The sequence below is a fragment of the Theropithecus gelada genome, chromosome 2 (assembly GCF_003255815.1).
Source record: "Theropithecus gelada isolate Dixy chromosome 2, Tgel_1.0, whole genome shotgun sequence".
Classification (NCBI taxonomy): Eukaryota; Metazoa; Chordata; class Mammalia; order Primates; family Cercopithecidae; genus Theropithecus; species Theropithecus gelada.
This window is the reverse complement of record NC_037669.1, coordinates 50,261,118-50,281,494: the sequence shown is the minus strand read 5'-3', so window position 1 is coordinate 50,281,494 and position 20,377 is coordinate 50,261,118. Positions and strand designations below refer to the sequence as shown.

The 20,377-nt window shown below is 51.8% G+C and overlaps 1 pseudogene across 1 annotated transcript; it reads right to left on the bottom strand.

Annotated features, from left to right (window-relative positions):
- Positions 1-11,114: 11,114 nt before the first annotated feature.
- Positions 11,115-14,748, bottom strand: LOC112619304 (annotated as a pseudogene). Its single transcript, XR_003118209.1, has 3 exons — positions 14,633-14,748; positions 14,245-14,335; positions 11,115-13,103 (listed from the first exon to the last, which is right to left on the bottom strand). The product of XR_003118209.1 is annotated as an inactive rhomboid protein 1-like (transcript).
- Between the last annotated feature and the right edge of the window lie 5,629 nt (positions 14,749-20,377).

Below are 20,377 nucleotides of genomic sequence, written 5' to 3'. Positions count from 1 at the left end.
ATTAGCATCTCATCAGAGATGCCTTTAATCTTCTGGGCCTTTTCTTCCCCACGGGCCAAGCAGTGACATTTCTTCTGCCCAGCTCTACTGATCTAAATAAGGCCAAGGCCACTGAGGCTGGCTCTGTGGGTGGAAGAGAGGGGGCTGGGGGAAGACCCTCTTCACCGCTTATCCAGGCTGGGGGAGGGAGAGGATGCGGGCAGATGCAGGTCATCCATCCATCTCTCCATCCATTTGCTCATTCAGCAGATCTTTATTCAGCACCATCTGTGTGCCAAGCGTGCAGGTACAGCCACCAAGGCTTCAAGGTGCTAATATTCTAGTGAGGAAGAGAGGATAAATGATAGATGTAACAGACAAGTAAAGGATGCAACATGTTGTGAGGTGAAAGCTGCAAGAAATAAACAGAGCAAGTGAGGAGTACTGGAGTACAAAGATTGATGTTGCCAATTACAAAGGGGCTGTTATCCCCAGAACCCAGATTCTGGATTCTAAATTCCTTTGCCCAGCAAAAGGAACCCCAGGACTCCTGAAAGCAATGGATGATTCCAGGGCTGAGTCAGGGAAAATACAAGATGAGCCTTTCTTATAGTCTCAGAAAGTAAGGAAGTGTTCAAGGTCTGAGTGGGGAAAGTTGGGAGAACACAGAAGCCAGCTGGAGGGGTCTCCCACCGGCCAAATTTGGGACAACTTGAACATCAGAAAAGAATCATGACTACAAAACTGTAGAGATCCATGTGCTCCTATTGATTTTGAAAAGAAAAACAAAACAAACAAAACAAAAAACCTGGCTGGTTCCTTTGGGGGTGGTTAAGATATCACATCATCTTTCTGTGAACAGATACCTAAAGTTAAAGAATGCAGCACCTTTCCTGTGTTTCCTGTATACGCAGTGTTTTAGGAGGCCCTAATAAGGGAAAGGCATCCTTCAGAGAAGAACCACAGCAGATAAGTGCTAAAGAAATAACAGAATTGGAAAACCACCTTTTTGCAGTCCTAGTGAAATAAAGGATCCGGCATTGACTCTGTGACAGAGGGATGAGGCAGACGATCCTCGGACCCCCGGACAGGTCTCAGCATCACCCAGAGTGGAACTACATGGCATTACGGGCCCCCGATGGGATGTGTAAGGAAGCCCACAGCATTCCCTGACATGGATTCTTTCCTGCAATATTGGACCTGAATCAAATCCAGCTTTAGCCTCAAATAACAGTTGGGAGAAAGTACAATAGGGCAAAAGAATGAATTAAATGATACCATGAAAACATTCCACAGGAAAAATGGCCTGGGTTCTCCAACAAATAATGAGAGTGGGGGAAAAAAAAAAAAAAAAAAAAGAGGGAAAAGGAACTGTTACAGATTAAAAGAGACATAAGAGACTGATCAACCAAATGCGACAAGGGACCTTACTTGAATCCTGATTTGAATAAACCAATCATGAAAAGACATTTTGGAGACAACCAGGGAAAATGGCACAAAGACTGGGTACGAGATGATATGAAGAAATTATGGTTAATTCTGTTGGGTTGCTACTGTTGTAATTAGAGTTGAGAAAAAGTCTTTATCTGTGGATATACAAATGAAACAAACAAAAAAAAAGGTCTGATTTGCCCTTAAAATGCCTCAGGGGTATTCCTGTGTTATATGTGCTATTTGGAAGTAAATGAAAATTTAAAATATAAAATAAAAATTAAAAGAGGGAGTCATAAAAGGCCTCACTAAAAAGCTGACATTTAGAGAAAAGGTTAAAAGAGGGAGGGTGCTGTGGTGGGCGGGGGCTTGCGGGAGCGTGTGCTCCTGAGGGAGGAGGAGCAGCGCGGGCCTGGAGGGTCCGAGGAAGGGCAGGCAATGCAGGGTCTCCTGAGGATCTGGCTTTTCCTCTGAGGATGTGGGAGCTTTGCCTGGGGCTTTAACACCATCCCTCTGGCTGCTGGAGGGAGAAGGCAGGGAGGAGGGGTGGAGGGGAAGGGCAAAGGCAGGCAGAGCAGGGAGGAACCCTGCACTGTGCAGGGGAGTGGTGATGGCCACTGGACCCAAGTGGGGGCAGAGGAGGGAGGAGAGGAGTGGACTCAGGCTTACTGTGCAGTTGAGCTGCCTTCCTCTGCCAGAGCTCAGCATTTCCAGAGCAGCAGCCACTCCTCTGTCTGGCTTAGCAGTATGAGCTCTGGGGTCAAATATACTAGGCCTCAGTTTCCCCATCGATAATATAAAGGGTGATGACAAAGCACTCAGACAATCAATCGGATGCTCTATGGAGACAAAGCAAGTGAGAACGTCCTGCAAACTGATCGGGATTGGGCATGTGTCACCAAGAGGGAAGCCACCTTTACTGGGCACCTACTGTGCACCAAGCACAGAACTCAGGGCTCCGCAGTCGTTAAGCCTCACTTATCATAAGGTGATGTCACCTGGCTGCTAGAATTACAGGTGAGCTTAAAAGAACTAGTGCTGAATCAGAAATGTGGGGGGTGGCATCCAGGCAGCGGCCACTTTTTAAGCTTCCCCAGTGATTCCACTGAACACTGGGATGGAGAGTCACCATCACCTTGCTGCCCTATAATGAAGATGGGAACACTGCCATTCAGAGAAAGAAAGCAGCTGCTTCTCTTCACATGGTGTCCAAGTGGCAGAGGAAGGATTTCCAACAAACCTCTCCACCCCTACCCATCTCCTGCCCTCCACCCTCACCAGACCCGCTCTGAGGCTCAGGAAATAGAGGAAGCAGCCCCAAGGGGGGCTAAAACCCTGCCAGGGGAAGCAGCTCATCCATCTGATGGCTCCTAGACAATCCTGAGCCAAGAAAGAAAATGCCACCAAGCGTTTTCAGTATGGGCTATGGCGGCTGGCCGACAGGTGCACCCACAGGGCCACCTGCCAAGAAACAGGTGGCATGCCTGTTAATATTCCTGGCACTGCCTTTAAAGAGCAATAATTAGGAGCAAAAGCCTGGGCAGGCACCATTAACAAGTACGCAGATTAAATCATGGGCTGCGTGGGTGGAGGTGTCGGAAATGTTGCCACTACGGTCCTCGTGTGCCACGGGGCAGCAGCTCCACCGGGGCTCCTCCTCAAGCCAGGGCACGGCAGTGCCAGCCGCCTCCTCCACTCTGATCCCAGGCTGCCTCCCCACACCTGCCATGTCTCAGGGAGAGGACGGCCTGCTGAGGGGGTTCAGAGTCAGACAGCGCTGGATTCAAATTCCATGTTGCTTGGCCATTCCTAAAGTCAGTAAGTATAGCATCACCCAGGCACCTGGCAGTGTGACAGTTTCATGAAAATGACACAAGTCTGGGGCCTGCAAGGGCTCCGCGCATGGGACCTGTCTTAAAATTATGTACCAGGCATTTCTCTTGCAGAGCTTCAGTTTCCTCATCTGAAAAATGGGGAAAGGGGATAAAGATGAATCACGTTAATGATCACTCTGTGGCAATGGCAGACACTGTTTCCAGCCCCGAATGCACATTAATCTCCAACACCCCATCACATGGGGCCTGATTATGCTCACTTCATGAATGGGGCGATCAGGCAGGGGGCCAAGGTCACACAGCTTGGAGCAGAGTGGGAGTCTGAATCAGGCGCTGGCCAGGCCCACCCTGGGACCCACCCTGCTATTCCAAGCACAGATGCACCTCTTTCTCGCTCCATGCGAGCGGGTGGGTGCTGTGATTCAATACAGAAAACACGGCACACCGAGCACAAGGGGCACAGCACAGCCCATGGCCGCGCACCCGAGCTCCAGTGACGCTGGGTCTCTGTGCCAGGAGGTCTGCCCAGCATTTCTGGGGGTTGGGAGGGCTCTTCCGGGTCAGAAGTGGGAGGTGGGATCAGGTTCCCGCTCATCCCTGGGCACCAGCCAGTGAGACCCTCATCTGGGAAACAAGGCAAGAATTAAGGGAAAGGGGCAAAGGCTGGGTCTGCCCTTGGGGAGACAGTGTTGCATGAGGGTTTCTTGTCCCCTCTGGCAGGTAGGTTAATTGAGAAGGTAAAAAACAAGCTCAAGGTCACAGAGTCCATTGAAAGTAGAGTCAGGGCTTGAACCCAAGTGCTGGGCTCCCAGTCGGGGCTGCTGTTTCCACTTAGCAGAAGTGCCTTTTGGGCCAGTGGCTGGAGTGGAGCCGGACTCCCGCACTGACAGGGCTTCTCAGGCCCTCACACACACTGGAAAAGGCCTCCAGCGTCCACATGGCAACAAGAACCAACCCGCAGGGCTGGGCAGGACCCTGCCTCCTCTCTCCCTACCTCCCCACCAGATTCCACACCCCAAGTCCCGAAGGCCCGGAGAGGTAGGAGAGCAGGGTTGTGCCACAGGATGAGAAGGGGCTGTGTAAAATTTACCCACTCTGGGCCTTGGCATCCTCAGCATAAGTGGCCAGCAGCCCAGCACTGCCTTGGGAAAGTGGGTGTGACAGACCCTTGCAGCGAGCTCCGTCCCAGCATCACCCTTCCTGCGGGCAGTCTGCAGGTCTGTACCTCCCACCTGGCCCATAGAAAACTGGAAGCCCACACAGAGGGGCTCTGGAGCTTGTCCCAGCCACCTCGTCACCAGCACAGCCCCCATCCTGCCATGTGTCTCACCCCCAAAACTGCCAGGCTCAAGCACAGAGAAAGGAGGGTGCCCGAGGTGACACAGCTCACTCACAGCTTGCTAGTGCAAGGGCCATCGCTGGGTGCTGCTTCCTGTGGGTCACGGCATGGAGGCTTCTAGCCCCAGATGAAGAAAGGGAGGCGCATCCCAGAGGTGCCCTGAGGCTCTCAGACAGCCCAGCCTTGCTGCAGGATGGCCAACGTCTGTGTGATTTTTCTCCAGGTCAGGAGAGTCAATGATCTGGACAAAGTTCCATGACTCTGGCCATTCAAACGAGCCACTGTAATGTGGGAATCGGAGTCTAGCAGGAAACTAGATGACAGACTACGAGAGCCACAGGGCTCTTAGACAAGATCACAGAGCCACATGACCACAGGGGACTGGGTGACAGCCCACAAGGCCACAGAGCCCCCAGGGATGGGGACGCAGGGCCACACAACACAGGGGACTGGGTGACAGCCCACAAGGGCACACAAAATTGAAACCCTGGAGCCACAGAATGTTAGTTTCAGGAAGCCCCAGATGGTGGCTCAAGAACTGCAGGGCATTATGCTCATGGATCCATACCCACCACACTGGGGTCTGGCCACAGGCCATTAAACCGCAGCAGAGAATGCCAGAACTACAGACAGAAGCCACAGCGGCAAGTGGAGCCAAACCACCGGTTATCAGAGTCAGGGAGGGGACAGAGCAAGGCGATCAACATCATTGGGCCTCAGACCATTCAGTGTTCAAAGGGACAGTATAAGTCATCCGTGTTGCTCGCCAAGCAAGCTGTGACCCCCCAAAAGCTCCTTTTCATAGCCCCTGACCCCTCCAATCTTGCCCTTAGCTCCAGAGAGCTCCAATCTTGCCCTTAACCCTGGAAAACTCCCCTTTCCATGGCTTCCAGTGAGAGATGCAGTCACATGGCCACTGTGTGACGTGGGATGATTCTCTGCCGACTCTGGGCCTGTTTCCCCACTGTAAAATTAGAAGTTAGTCCTCTCTGAGGTCCTTTCTGATTATTGGAGGTGGGGTCCAATAATCAAAGGTAGGGTCAACCTCACCTCCAATAATATGTGAAATGATCACATCACTTCTCTCCCTCTCTACAATCTTCTGTGGCTCCCAAAGGACTCACTTGAATGAATGAATGAATGAATGAATGAATGTCAACTGCCCAACCTTGAGGCATCTTTTTGCTCTTTGCCCTCAGTCCTGCCCCTTGAAGCCAGATGGAGCATTCAAGGATTCCCCTCAATTTCCCTTTCAGTTTGGGGCAGATTCTTATGCAACTCACTCAGCAGTGAGGGCAAGGCTAGGACTCAAACCCAGGACCCTTGATTCCAAACACCCTTCTAATCTGTTCCTGAGCACTGGAAAAAATACCTCCAAGGAAGAAGAGAGCAGGCCTCTAAAAGGAATCTTGGTTATAAGTCATTGCAAGCCCCTTGCCTCTGCAGCATGGGATCCCGCTCAGTGAGGCCCACCATCCCTCATGCCTTCCATGGGGACCCTGCATGACTCTGGGCTGCAGTGTCACATGGCATCCCAGGAGTCATGGCATCCCAGGAGTCAGGAGAGACAGCACAAGATTCAGGATGATGCCACCACTCCAGGGATAAGGAAAACCAGGGGTGATGACAAAGTCACAACACACACTGGGGACTCTTCTAGTCCTCAAACAAAGATTTTCTTAAGGCCCTGGCAGTGGGAGCATTGAGAGAAACAGTCATGATGATGACAGCAGTATAATCCAGTAGCATTTATTCCCAGGCCCAAAGCATTCAACTGTGCCCATCATTCATTCACTCGCTCGTGTGCTGGCAGCTCTCAGGCACCAGCAGTGAATAAGGCTCCCGCACTTACATTCTACACCGAGAGACAGACAAAGACACGATCAATATGTAACACAACACAGGTTGAAATAAGCGCTTTGAAGAAAAATGAAGTGGCGTGAGATGGTTATGAGGTAGTGGGAGGTCTCTGTGATCAAGTCTCCACACAAATGAAGGGAATGGGGGACCCAGCCATGCCCAACCATGCAGATTGCTGAGCCAGGCAAAGAACACAGCCCATGCAAAGGCCCTGGGGCAGGACCGTGCCTGGTGTGTCTGAGGCCCAGCAAGGAGGCCAAAGCTGGAGTTGAGTGATGGAGGAAGTAGCAGAAAGGATGTCAGGGGGGTCCCGGGGCAGACCACCAAGGGCCAGGTTGGCTGCAGTTAGGACTCTGGTCTTCCGCAGAGGGAGGTGGGAGCCTTGGGAGGGTGTTGAAGAGAGGAAGGAGTGATCTGACCTAGGTTTTAGCAGTATCCCTGTGGCTGCAGGAGAGGGACAGACTGAGGAGGGAGTGAGGGTGGTGTGGGAAGACCAGTGAAGAGGCCGCTGCAACCATACAACTAATAGATGCCGGGACGCAGACCAGGGCCGTGAGAGGCAGCCAGTCACGGACATGTTTTAAAGAAAAGTAGTGACTCATTACAGACACACACAGCCCTGTGAGGCCAGGAGAAGTGTGTCCACTTCACAGAGGAGGAACCTGAGGCTCAGAGAGGTTAAGTCACCTGCCCAGTGTCACACAGCAAGGGAGTGTCAGAGCTGGGATTAAAACCCAGGCCATCTGGTTCTAAGGCCCATGCTTTCTCATTCTGTCATGAGTGTCTCCTTGGGACTCATACCTGACTAACATAGCACAAGGTCTGGGGTCTGAGATTGGAAGTGGACCATCCCCACCACCATCACTAGTGCCAGGATCAGCTACAAAGCAAAACTGGGAAGGGGTCCAGAAGTATGCCTGTGTGGGAGGGAGAGAGAGATGGGATAGGGCCCCTGCATAGCTTGGGACAGGTGAGAACGAGGGAGGAAGTAGCTAGGGATGTATTCCAGCTTTCTAGGTCTGGATGTGGAGCATGAGTGAGATCGGCACACCATGAGCACTCAGCAAACAACCCCCATGGGCAGGCCGTGTGGTCAGACAACCGAGGCTCCAACCCCAGCTCTGCCCTTCACCAGCTGTGTGGCCTCCAGAGCATCACTTACCCTCTCCATGTCTCGGCTTCCTCACCTGCTCACTGGGGCTGTTGTGGGGGTAATGCAGGGAAAATGCTGGCCAGGCAGCTAGCAGAGTAATCAATCCAGCTGACAGGCAGCAGCTGGGCTATCAGGATTACAGGGAGGGGCTGCAGTGAGAGCCTTCCCCACTCTGCCCAGATGCCCCGCCTTGTGGGGCTTTGCCTCCCACCCACTTTCCATCTTCTGCAATGTACTCAGGGCCTCCTTCCTGTCCCTGATTCAGGAGTGACAGCCAAGACTGAGTTATGCCTGCTTGCCTGGAATTACGACTTCTGGGGAAGAAAACGATTAACATGGTTGCAGAAGGCTGAATTCTTAGAATCAGGCTGTGTCAGAGAAAGCTTCTGGTCAAAACTACAACCCACCCATTTTACAGATGGGGAAACTGAGGTCAGAAGAGAGGGTACATTTTCTAAGCCACTGGATCCCTAGGGTGTGGTGCCTAGTCCGCTGCCCTGGGGGAGTCCCAGGGAGGTCTAGGGGATATAGGCAGGGCAATGGGCTTGGCCAATCCGGATGGCCAGGGCCCTCCTGGGCCATGCATTAAAGTTCTGGTTGCCGGATTGTGGGAGATCTGGGGCCCTGGGGGAGAGACCAGGAGACATTGGGTGAGGAGACCTTCGGGAACCAGTTGTTTCCCAGCGAGTGTGGGGGTGCTGCAGTATTTTAACACCAGTCACGCACACGCCAGCTCCGCTTCCTCTACCACACCCCTCTTGCTGTGACAGGTGCAGCTCCTTCCAGCCTCAGCCTCTGTGCTGCAGCCTTTATATGCGTTTTCCTCCAGAGCCTCACAAGCACCCTGTGAGGCCGCATTTTTAACTTCAAGGACCACCACTTGCCAAGGGGAAGTGACCTGCTGTGGTCCCACAGCTGGTTTGTGGTAGAGGCAGAAGTCAAGCCAGGCCCTGTTCTAAACACTTTATGTATATGAACTCATTTAACTCTCACAAAAACCTTTGCACAAGAACTATAATTATCCCAATTTTACAGTGGAGGAAACTGAGGCTCAGAGAGGTGACATGGCTTGCTCAAGGTCACCCACTTGGCTAGTGGCAGAGCTGGGATTTGAACCCAGGCTGTCTGGCCCCAGACACCAAGCAAAGGAAGAGGGGTTTGTGGCAATGGGGTGAAGGTGAGAGGAAGGATGGGGGAGACATGCGCCAGTGGAGGAAGGACTTTTGAGAACAGGGGTGTCTAACGTTCAGTCGTGTGTGTGATGAAATCCCCTTTGTCACCTCCTTCCTGCCAGCATCACAGAGCTGTTCCTCTTTGGTCTTCGGAGCAGGTGTGTCCCAGGCTGACCCCAGATAGCATCGTGCCTACAGAGACAGCCCACCTGGGATGGGGACATGACCCTTACACTGAAGCAGCAGGACGGCAGAGCCAGAGGGCCGAGAGGGGAGCGGCCCTAGGCACAGTGGAGGGTGTCTGGGCCAGTTGGGACCAGGACCAGGGGTGCTGAGGCCATCAGAGCCTCAGTCAGATTAAAAGCAGAGCTATGCAAAGTGTAGCTGCAGGCCCCATCCTGTCTTTGAACTATTTGTTGCTGGACAGTGATTGTTACTCTTGGAAACAAACATTTCAGAAGCAATGGTTAGAAACTATTACAGCAATTTCACACATTGCCACAATATCCAAGTGCCTGATCAGTGGCTTATAGTTTTCATGTGTTTGTGTTTTAATTTCATTTTTCAACAACTCATTGTTAGTGTATTTTTCTCAAATGTATGTCTCCAGTGGATTGAAAATAAAAAGATAACACTGGCCTTCCCCAGATAGCCAAGAGGCACTGCTTTTACCGGAGCTACCCAGTGGTGAGAAGCTGGCGCTCGACCTGAGGTGCAATTTAACCTAAAATAAAGCTGTAAGGTAGAAGTTCTGCTTTTGAAATGAACAAAACTTTCATGTGAGCTGAAAGAGATGTAACTTTTTTTAGGTCAGGGTTTCTCAACCTCCGGCAGGATTGACATTTTGGGCCAGACAAATTCTTTGTGGTGGCGGGGAGCTGTCCTGTGTGCTATAGGGTGTTTGACAGCATCCCTGTCCCCTGCCACTGGATGCCAGTGGCACACACCCTCTCCCCACTTGTGATGACCCAAAATGTCTCCAGAGATTGCCAAATGTCCCCTGGGGAAAAAATATCACTCCTGTTGAGAATGGCTGGTTTGGATGCTCTGCTTTTCTGTATGTGAGAAAGAATGTGTCTAGGAGAGTGTCTGTACGTGCAGGTGTGTGTCTGTGTGGGCCTGGGCATGTGTGTGCTTTATTTCAGGCCCATCTTCCTCACTCACATTGCCTGGCCCCGTAGGCATCTGTGTTGGCAATCCTGGTGTCACCCATTACTCTCAAGTAGCGCCTGTCAGATCTTCCCTCCCTACAGGCTGTCACTGAGGCACAGTCTATGAAGGTTGCAGTGGAAACCAGGGGACCCTCAGAGCCACTGTCTTCACTGGGTGAAGCTGCTCTCCAACGCCTCCCACCCCCCCTCAGATCCCTACCCACACCACACCTCCCAAGACACCGGGGCACAGACAAGATCTCAGCAGCTGGACAGAAACCAATGCTCCTGCCAGAGAAGGGCTTCAGGCCTGAAGAACAACAGCCTGAGGTTAAGTAAAGTGGTCATCAAGAACCAGGGGTAAGTAAGAAGCTGAACTGTCACCTGGCAGGGGAGCTGGTGGAACAGAGGCTTGCGGTGGGGAGTTTGGGGGAGTGCAGCTTGTTCAATCTGCACATGTCTGTGCCCCAGCTCTGATTCAGGGGACTCTGACTCAGAACAACCTGGGCAGGGTCCCAGGGTCTGTATTTTTAAAGCTCACCAGGTGGTGTTGATACACAGCAAGAGTTGAGAATCCCCTGGGAAGCTTGATAGAATTATAAACTTATGGCAAAACCAAAGTAAGGAGTCTGACAGTACCAAGCATTGCTGAGGATGTGGAGCAACTGGAACTCTCAGACACTGCTGGTGGTGATGTAAAGTGGTACAGCTACTGTGGAAAGGTGTTTGACAGTATCCATTAAAATTTTAAGATATGTACATTCTAAAATATATCTCAATAAAGCTGTTAAATATATGCATATTCTATGGGCTGGTGATTCCACCTGATGGTATATACTCAACAGAAATGTATGCATTTAGGCACCAGAGTATCCACAGCAGCATTTTCCATAAAAGTCAAAAAATGAAACAAACTGCAAGTCCAACCACAGTAGAAGAGATCAATAACAATGGTGGCATATTCACGCAATAGAACTTTTTTTTTTCTAAAACGCTCCCAGTCCATTTATTGGCCACATGAGGTGGTCGTCAAGAGACAAGTTAGAAGATTATCACAGGAAGTAGTATAATAAATGCCCGGCAGTATGAGGGGTTCAAAAGACGTGAACAAGGCACAAGAGGTCTGTCTTCAGGAAACAGGCCAGTCCCCACATGGAGCAGGTGACTCCTGTAAGCCTGTGAGGCTCAGGGTTGTCATGTCTGGCTCTGGCCTGCTGGAGCGCATGGTTCCTGGAGCCCACAGCCAGCTCGGTGGAGCTGAGGGTCCAGTTCGTACTTCTCAAAGAACTTGTCAGTGAAGGGGATGCAGGTGAGGAACACACCACTCACAGCAGACAGGACAGAAGTAGAAGAGGACCACCAGGCCAGCCAGGAGGCCCAGGAAGACCACCTGAAAGATGATGATCTGGCAGCATTTCTGGTACAGATTGAACTTGCCAAAGCTGATGTAGGGCTAGAAGGCGAAGGAGAGGAAGAGGCCACTGATGAACCCCAAGGTGTGGGCAAAGTTGTCAATCTAGGGCAGCAGCCCAAAGGTGAAGAGGAAGAGCACCACAGCCAGCAGCTTGAAGAAGGCATGCCAGGGCCACTCCAGGATCTGCCAGCTCTGGAAGAGCTCCACGAAGAGTCAGGCCAGGATGCCAAACTGGGAGCCAGCTGGAATCACCAATTCTTGGTACAGCAGGAAGATGGCACTGACCAGGTTGCCAGTGACACCACTCAGCAGCTAGATGACGGCTATGTGGTGTCACCCTGCCGGCTTCTCCAGGTCCTGCAGGACTGTCATGTGGAAGCAGATGGACACCAGGCAGTGCAGGATCCTGGTGTGCAGGAAGAGGGACAGCCACAGGCGGTAGAACTGGTCAGGCACCTCAGGGTTGAGGAAAGGCAGGAGCCCACACACATCATCCATGCAGTGCACCTGAGAGCAGAGCGTGGCCTCCTCATGGAAATAGCCCATCACGAAGTCGCAGTACTCCCGAGAGGTGATCTCACACTTGCCCTTGGTGCCAATGCAGCAGGACCGCCCTGTGATGACACCGTCCATGTGAGGAAGGTTGGTGTGGTTCCTGCCGCTGTTTTTGGTGCAGATCGGCCACTTGGTGATGTCTTCTGGCCATTCATGGGGGTCTTCCCAGGAGGGCTCATCACATACCCTGGGATCCTGGTGGCAGACAGAGCCAAACTGTCTCTTGTGGCTGGCAAGCTCTGGGGCGCTGGGATGGATGGGCCACGTCACCCACACTGCCAGCGTGGACGAGCGCTCCTCCTCCGAGGTCTGCAGGCAGCCCGACCTGTTACTGTGCACACAGCAGGCTGAGTGCTTCTCACACTCAGGCCCGCACCCTGAGTGAATGAAGCTGTGCACCTGTGGATCCTGGCACACGCAGGGCGAAAACTTGGCGCCCAGGTGGATGAGGGCCTCCGAGCTGGGCCCGATCCAGAAATTCTCCTGCTGCACGCATTTGACGTTCTCGTAGACCCCATGGTTCCACAGCACTGAGTCCACCATTTCACGTTGCGAGAAGCCCACAGGCATGATGCCATAGATGCACCCGGCTAGAACGGTGATAAGTGAGTGCATGAAGGTGAGCCAGTAGGTGAAGAAGGGCCTGTGGTTGTCCATGTCCTCAATCTGTCGCTTGATGAAACTGTCGATGTGCTTGTGGTAGGTGTGGTTGGTGAGCTCAGCCCATACAGCTGCTTCTCCCGGGCGAAGAACTTGCACACTGGCACAGCGATGCGCTGGCCCCGCCGTGGCCCCGCGGTGCTCACCACCTCCTGTTGGAGCCACACCTTGGGCTGGGAGGCTGTAGCGCCCTCCTGCTTCCGCTAGCCTCGCTCCAGAGGCAGCATCAGGTGGCTGTGCTCAAGCTCACTGCAGTCCAGGGCCCTGCTTGTGAGGTCCTCCTGCTCCGGTGCCTTCTCCCAGTCCTTGAGTGCTGCCTCCGATGGGGACTTGAAAACTTCGTCCAGGTATGTGGACAGCTCTTCATGGAGGATACCTTCCTGGGCAAAGAAGGATATGTCCAGCTCATCAGGGAAATCAGTCGTGTCCTCTGCCAGAAAGCTGGTTGGAGTGAAGTTTCAATGCTGAGCCCGGCACAAGGTGCCGTCCCTAATCGAGCAGCCTTTCATCAGTGCTATGGCTGCCCGGAAGCTCATCTTGGCCACTGACTCTCGCTTCCCACAATGGAAGTTTACATAACAATGAAAAAGAATGTGCAACATACAACAAAACGGATAAATATCAAAAACATCATGCTGAATGAAAAGGACTGGACAGTGAAAAATATACGCTGTAATTTCAAAAAAGGTCAGGGGGGTGGGTACCTCTGGGGGAGCAGAAGGGGGATACGATTTGAGATGAGCCCATGTGGCAGGGTAGGGGGATCTTCTAAGGGGATGGCAATGTTCTGTTTCTCAACCAGAGTGGTTATGAGGGTGTTTACTTTTCATTACTCTCTACGCTGACCTCTACGTTAAACTCACACGTATATTTTATCATTTTAAGTAAAAGAGGAGAAAAAAGATGCATCTGTGCCACTGCCTACAATGCTGATTCCTTATGTTTGGGCTGGGGCCTGGGATGAGCATTCTGAATATGCCTGCAGCACCCCCAGGTGATTCCAGTTCACAAGGTTCTGGGGCCACACTGGGGTCTAAGACGTCTGCTGAGCACACGTGGGGTGAGGAATCTAGAAGCCAGCCTCAAATGGATGGGCCCCACCTCTCTACCCATTGCTGGTTTTGAGTGGTGTGTGGTACCTGAGGTGGGGACCCAGCACGCCCCCAGCAGAGCAGCTGGCCCACAGGCCACCCTCAGTTGATGCCAGTCCTCTAAGGATTGTCCTGTGGGATATTCGTTTTAATAGGAGCATGCTGGGCTTACAGAGGGACTCCGGACACGAGGGTGGGAGTTCGTCGCCAGTCACTGGAATCTCACAGCTGAGGCTGGCAGCCTAGAGAACCCACCCTGAAGGTCAGGCCCTTTAACAAAAGGGTGGGGAGGAAGCAACTGAGGGGCTGTCATCAGGGAGGCAGCTGGCATCTGCTGGGGCATCTGCTGAGGCCCGCCCTGTCTCCCCAGAGCTTAAGAGGCAGGCCAGCAGGCGAGCAGGAGAAAAGGGGAGCTTCAGGCCCATGCTCTGTGTGAGAAGTCACAGAAGATGGCAGCTGCATGGAGGCTGTGCCCCCTTATCAGCTAGGACAGGCTTGGGCAGGTGAGTCTTGACCCCACCCCATCACCACCTAAGGTGGTGATTTGTTAATCACCTGCTAAGTGCAGGCAGCCATGGCCAGTGCTGGAAATGGGAGGACCCACCCCTGTGGGGCTCAGGACTGCTGTGTTATAAAAGGCAGTGAGTGGATCGGGGGTGTGGTGAGAGGGTGTAGCAGGGAGCAGCTCCAGGAGGCTGGGGGCAAGGTCTGGAGATCCGTGGGAACTGGCCACACCAGGGACCCCAGGCAGATAGAAGAGACTAGGCAGGGCGTGGGGTGGGCTGACAGCACAGGCTGAGCCTTCCACAGGGCAGGCGTGGCTCTCAAAGCTTTCCTGCATTCACTCCGTCCATCCTCAGGACGGCACTGGGATGCGGGTGCTGTGAGTCCCATCTACAGATGGAGAACTGGGCCGCAGAGAGGTTAAGTAACCTGCACAAGGTTACACAGCTCATCAGCAACTGAGGCTGGATTGGAACCCACTTCATTACGCAGCCTCGCATTTGGCTTGTTTTTCCCCAAGAATGGAAAGACCAGTGAGCAAGGAAGGCAGGGAGAGGCGAGGGTGAGAGGCCTGGTGCTGGGCCACGCTGGGCCGGAGGGCCATGGGAAGACTTTGAACTTGATCCTTACAGCAGTGGGGAGCCACCGACCATAGAGAGGAAGTAAGGATATCAGGTACGCATTTTACAGGTGCTCGCCTGCCATGTACAGCCTGACCGTCGGGCAACACCAGCCAGTCAACAAACATGGCCTCACTGGTGCAACATTTGCCAAGCATCTTGCGGGCACCATCTTCTCTTCAGGCCGTAGGTTCCATTTTGACCCCACTGTTAGCAAGGACATCTCAAATACCAACGTATGAATTTTACCGACTTTGACGACTGTAAGGAAGCCCTGTCCTGCACGCACCCCATCAACCACTTGAACTATTGATTCATCCTCTAAAAAGCACAGTTAGGCCACTTTCAAGTTTTTCCACTTTCAGTCTTGCTTTGTTGAGATAGGTTTCATGAAGTCTTTCCTAATTAAAGTTTGTAATGAGGATTTGATTCGCCAATCCATTTCTTTGCTCGTAGCTCCTATACCAGTTGTAGACAACTTCTACCACTGTGGAGTTCCTTTTTTGCCCATTATTTTCTTCGGCTCCAATTCTCTCCCGTCAGATTTTGGCAGAATTTAATGTTGGCATGGAGATTAGATTCGTCTGTCAATTTTTAGATCAATAACTATTTTTACTGTGCACAGTTTTAGTTGATGCCAGTTTTATTTTGTGTTGATTATTTTTACTAGTGATGTTCATGATGAATTGGATAAGAGACAAATGGTGCATGTTTCTTTCTTAGGAAACCGATGAGAAATCGAAAAATGTTTGTGAGTCAGAAAAAGAAAAGAAGACAGACAACCAAGAGAAAGAGATTCAGCAAAAGACAGAGGCTGATAGAGAGGCAGAGACAGGAAGACACAGAGATAAAGCAGAGAGAGGCACACGCAGTGATGGTTTGGCTCCTGGCCACTCAGTGGAGTCAAATGACAGTGTCCATCCTAGTGTGCCCCATTGCCCTGCTTCCTCTACAATCAAAAGCTGGACATTCCCACCTCCAGGCAGTTGCCTCAACCTGGAAGGTCCTTTCCTTCTGGACTCAGCTCAAGGTTGCTCATTCAATTGCTCAGGACAGCTTTATCAAAATAAGATAAAAGGTCACCCAGATGGTGTCCCAGCAGACATGACCTCTGGGAAGATACTGACCAACAGACAACACCCCAGGCCCAGGTAAAACCAACTCATCCCTTGGCCTAAGCCAAGTGGCTCACATGCACCCTAGATCCATGTGAGGCTGGGGGTCCCACTTGTGAAGTATCTAGCAGGGCACTGGCACACAGTGGATGCTTAAATAGTGCCCCTCTGCCCTGATGTCATCATGGTCCCCACCTCAATGGGCTGGCTAAGGATGATGCAAACCCTCTCAGCTCTGGCTTCACTTGCAACAGAACAGTGGCCTCATCCTTGCCCAGGGCCTGTGGGGTGAAGAGGATGTGAGCTTAAGGTCTCCCTGGTTCAGCCTTCAAGCTGGTGAGGGGTCCTCCTTTGCAGGACAGACCTAGACTCTGAGATTGAGCAGAGGCAGACTCTCATTGCCCTTCTCTTCCTGCCATCTCCACGGTGTGGAGCTCCACGTTAAGAAAGCCTCTGAGGCTGAGCCTTCAGGAAGGACTGTGGTGATCGATGAGCACTGTCATCGACAAGGGCCAGGGGAGCTTGTCTTGTGTTTCCTGCATCTTTAGTTGCTGCACTGCAAAGACCAAGAGCACAGAGACCTGGGTCTGAGCCTTAGCTACACCACCTCCAGCTAGCGACCGTGGGCAAGTCATGTCACCTCTCTGAGCCTCAGTTCTTCATCTGGGAAATAGGGATAATACCATGATTTATCTCATAGGGTTGTCATGAGGACTAAGAGAAGTGGTGCATACGTGGGTGCTAATAAGAATTTGTGAAGGGGCTGGGTACCATGGCTCACGCCTGTAATCCTAGCATGTTGGGAGGCCAAGGCAGGAGGATCGCTTGAGGTCAGGAGTTTGAGACCAGCCTGGCCAACATGGTGAAACACCATCTCTACTAAAAATACAAAAATTAGCCAGGCGTAGCGGCAGGCACCTATAATTCCAGCTACTCGGGAAGCTGAAACAGGAGAATCACTTGAGCCTGGGAGGCAGAGGTTGCAGTGAACTGAGATCGTGCCACTGCATTCCAGCCTGGGCGACACAGCAAGACTCCGTCTCAGAAAAAAAAAAAGAAAAAAAAAAAAGAATTTATGAAGGAATGGGTTTTTCCTCCCTTATTTGTCAGGTGAGTCAACAGCGAGGTAGAAGAGCTGTCGTCTGAGCTGGATTATTTTCACATGTGGTGACCCACGCCAGCTGTTTTCTCTCTCTCTGGCCCTCGATTTCCTCTCCAATAAAGTGAACCTAACAGTTTCTTGTAAAAAGCTAAATACACACTTAGCATGCAACCCAGCAATCCCACTGCTAGGTATTTAGCCAAGAGAAAGGAAACACATATTCACACGACACTTGCATATCCGTGTTTAGGGCAGCTGTATCCACAGCATCCCAAACTAGAACCCACACAAATGCCCACGAACAAGTGGATAGATGAACGCTCTGAGGTACACCCGCTCCCTGGAAGAACAAGGCACTGACGCGCAACCACATGGGTGGGTCTCAAAACAGGCTGAGCCAAAGAGGCCGGAGACAAAAGATATCCACGCTGTGATTCAGTTTATATGAAACTCTTAAACACAAATCAAATACATACCAACAGCAAGATCAGTGGTGGCCTAGGTCTGGTGGGAATGTTCTAATTGTACCTTGATTGGGTTGGTGGCTACACAAATGTATACATTTGCCAAAACGTACTAAACTGTACACTAAAAATGAGTGTGTTTTATTGTATATACATTAGACTTCAACAAAGTTAATTTTTTTAAATGTCCCTGAGACAACCTTCTTGCAAACTTTTCAGGGCTCGTATGTGATCGGATGGGAGGATGGGCATGTAGGAACTTTGTCAGGCGGGAAAGCACTTTACAGGTGGGAGGCATTGTGGTAACTTCTATGGTTGATACTGAAAACAACAACTACAGCTCAACAACGCAGGTTCTACTGACAGTCTCCCACCAAGGTGAGAATGCCACAGCCCTGGAGTCAGGCCCAATCAGGCTGGCGTTCAGTCTCCCACCTTCACAACCCGCTCTGCCACCTGCCTGGGGCAAAGTGGCCTTCCTCCCCCAGCCTCTGTTTCTGAAGCATTCCCCTCAGCTTGGCTCTGGGCTGAACACAAGGTGTGCCATCAACCCTTATCAAATGTTGATTTCTCCAGTATCGCATTGACCGTAAGACCAGGGCAGAGAGGAGCAGCCTCCCCAGGGCTCACAGCTCTGCAGCAGCAGAAGCAGACAGAACCCCACATCCTTCCATGCCATTCCTGGACTGGTCTCTGGGCTGTACCCAGTGCCACACGGGGTGGGGTGGTGGGGTGAGGCTGTCCATCACACAGTAACAGGTTCCCTCTGTGGCTCTCGTGACAGTGTCTGGCAGCCTCTCCTTTCAGCATAGAGGCTGATGGCTAAGTCACCGTATGCCAGGGTACTCAGAGAACTACTGTGTCCAACACAGGACTTCATGTTGGTCCCTATGGGGCAGGGGCTGGGGCTGGTCACCTCCACACCCCAGCACCCAGAGCAGGTGTTAAGCCAACACTCATTTACAAGTGGTCCATGGAGACCACATTGTGCCAAGTCCTGTTGGCCCTAGAAGGTTCTCCTCCCTCTCCCTCTGCTAAGACCCCATGGCCTCTCCTGCCTTCCCTGAGTGGTTTCTCCCAGCCTCAGGTGGGAAGGGGACCACACATCTTTAAATTGCCTCCTGGTGTTGGATAAGCACCTTTGCTTCCCCGTAATGGTTCATTTATGCGTCAACTTGGCCAGACTGGGCTGGACGTGATGGTGCACACCTGTAATCCCAGCACTTTAGGAAGCCGAGGTGGGAGGATCACTTAGGAGTTCCAGACCAGTCCTGGGTAACATAGTGAGACCTTGTCTCTACAAAAACTAAAAAAAAATTAGCCGAGTGTGGTGGCCTATGCCTGTAATTCCAACTCGAGAGACTGAGGCAGGAGGATCACTTGAGCCCGGGAGTTTGAGGCTGCAGTGAGCTGAGATTGCACCGCTGTACTCCATGTACTCCAGCCTGGGCCACAGAATGAGATCCTTTCTCAAAAACAAACAAACAAACAAGAAACCCCAAAACCCACAACTTGCCCAGGCTTTAGTGCCCAGTTGTTTGGTTGTGGCTGTGAAGGTATTTTTTAGATGTGATTACATTTAAATCAACAGACTTTTGAGTAAAGCATTTTACCCTCCACAATGTGGGTGGGCCTGATGCAACCAGTAGTGAAATTAAGAGCAAAGACTGAGATTCTCTAAAGAAGAAGGAATTGTTTTCAAGGCTGCAACATAGAGACCCTGCCTGAGCCTGCCTGGGCTGCCCTGCAGATTACTGACTGCCAGCTCCACAACTGCATGAGCCAATTCCTTTAAATCAACCTCTCTCTCTCTCTCTCTCTCTCCCCCTCTCTCTCTGGAGAGACATGATAGATGGATGGATAGATAGATGATAGATGGACGGACGGGCGGATGGGTGGATAGATAGATGTTCAGATGAGTGGATGGATCTATTGGTTCCCTTTCTCTGGAGAACTCTAACTAATACACTCTTGGAGCCCCACCCTCCTCACCCAAACGAACTGAGGCTCCCACAGTGGACATCAGCTGTTTCTGCCCATCCAGCATTCAGACCTCCTTTTGGTAACAGCACCCTGATTTTGCTCTGAGGAGACCCCCTCCCCCATCCCCTGTCCATGTGATTTCCTGGCTTATGGATAAGTTGGGTAAGAGCAGCAGGTAAGACTGACTGTAGAGGGGGGTCTCCCTCCCACACCCCCGTCCATGTGGTTCACAGGGCTGACATTGCTTCCAAGATAGGCATAAGCCAGGTTTATCCAATCAGAGCAGTCCTTTCTCCAGGCCACAGTGACTGGCTGAGAGGCAAGCATGTGACCTCACACTGTCCAATGGGAGACAGCCCCAGGACTTTTGCTGGCGCCATCTGCATGTTCTTTGTCCACTGGAAGGTAGAAAAGCCAACAGCCCAGAGAAAGAGAGAAGTGAAGGATGGGAAGACCAAGCTCTGATGTTGTCCCTTGAACCCCTGGATACAGCCCTTCCTGAAGCCGATATGAGCATTGAAGGTCTCTTTCTCACTTGGGCGAGTTGGGGTTGGGTTTCTACCACTTAGAACCTAACACAGCCTGCCTGCTACTGCCTTCTTGGAAAGGCGTGACAAGGAACAGGTGGTCGTGGCTCAACTGATAGAGTTTGGCCTCGCCTCTGTTTTGGATGCTGGTGTTTACAAGCTTGGAAGCAAAGCGGAGGAGTGGGGCAACAGAGGAAAGACTGTGAGAGAGGGGAGAAGTAATGGGAAAAGGAATCCAGCAGCAGAGCTGCCAGGGAGACAGGCTAGGGGACAAGAGAGGTGTGGAGAAGAGAGGAAGGGAGGGCCAACAGATATCTGCTTCATGTCTAGAGCCACTTCACCTCACTGTGCCGCAGCCACCCTTGTCTTCCCTGAACATGCCAAGCTTGTTTGCGCCTCAGGACCTTTGTATTTGTGCATGC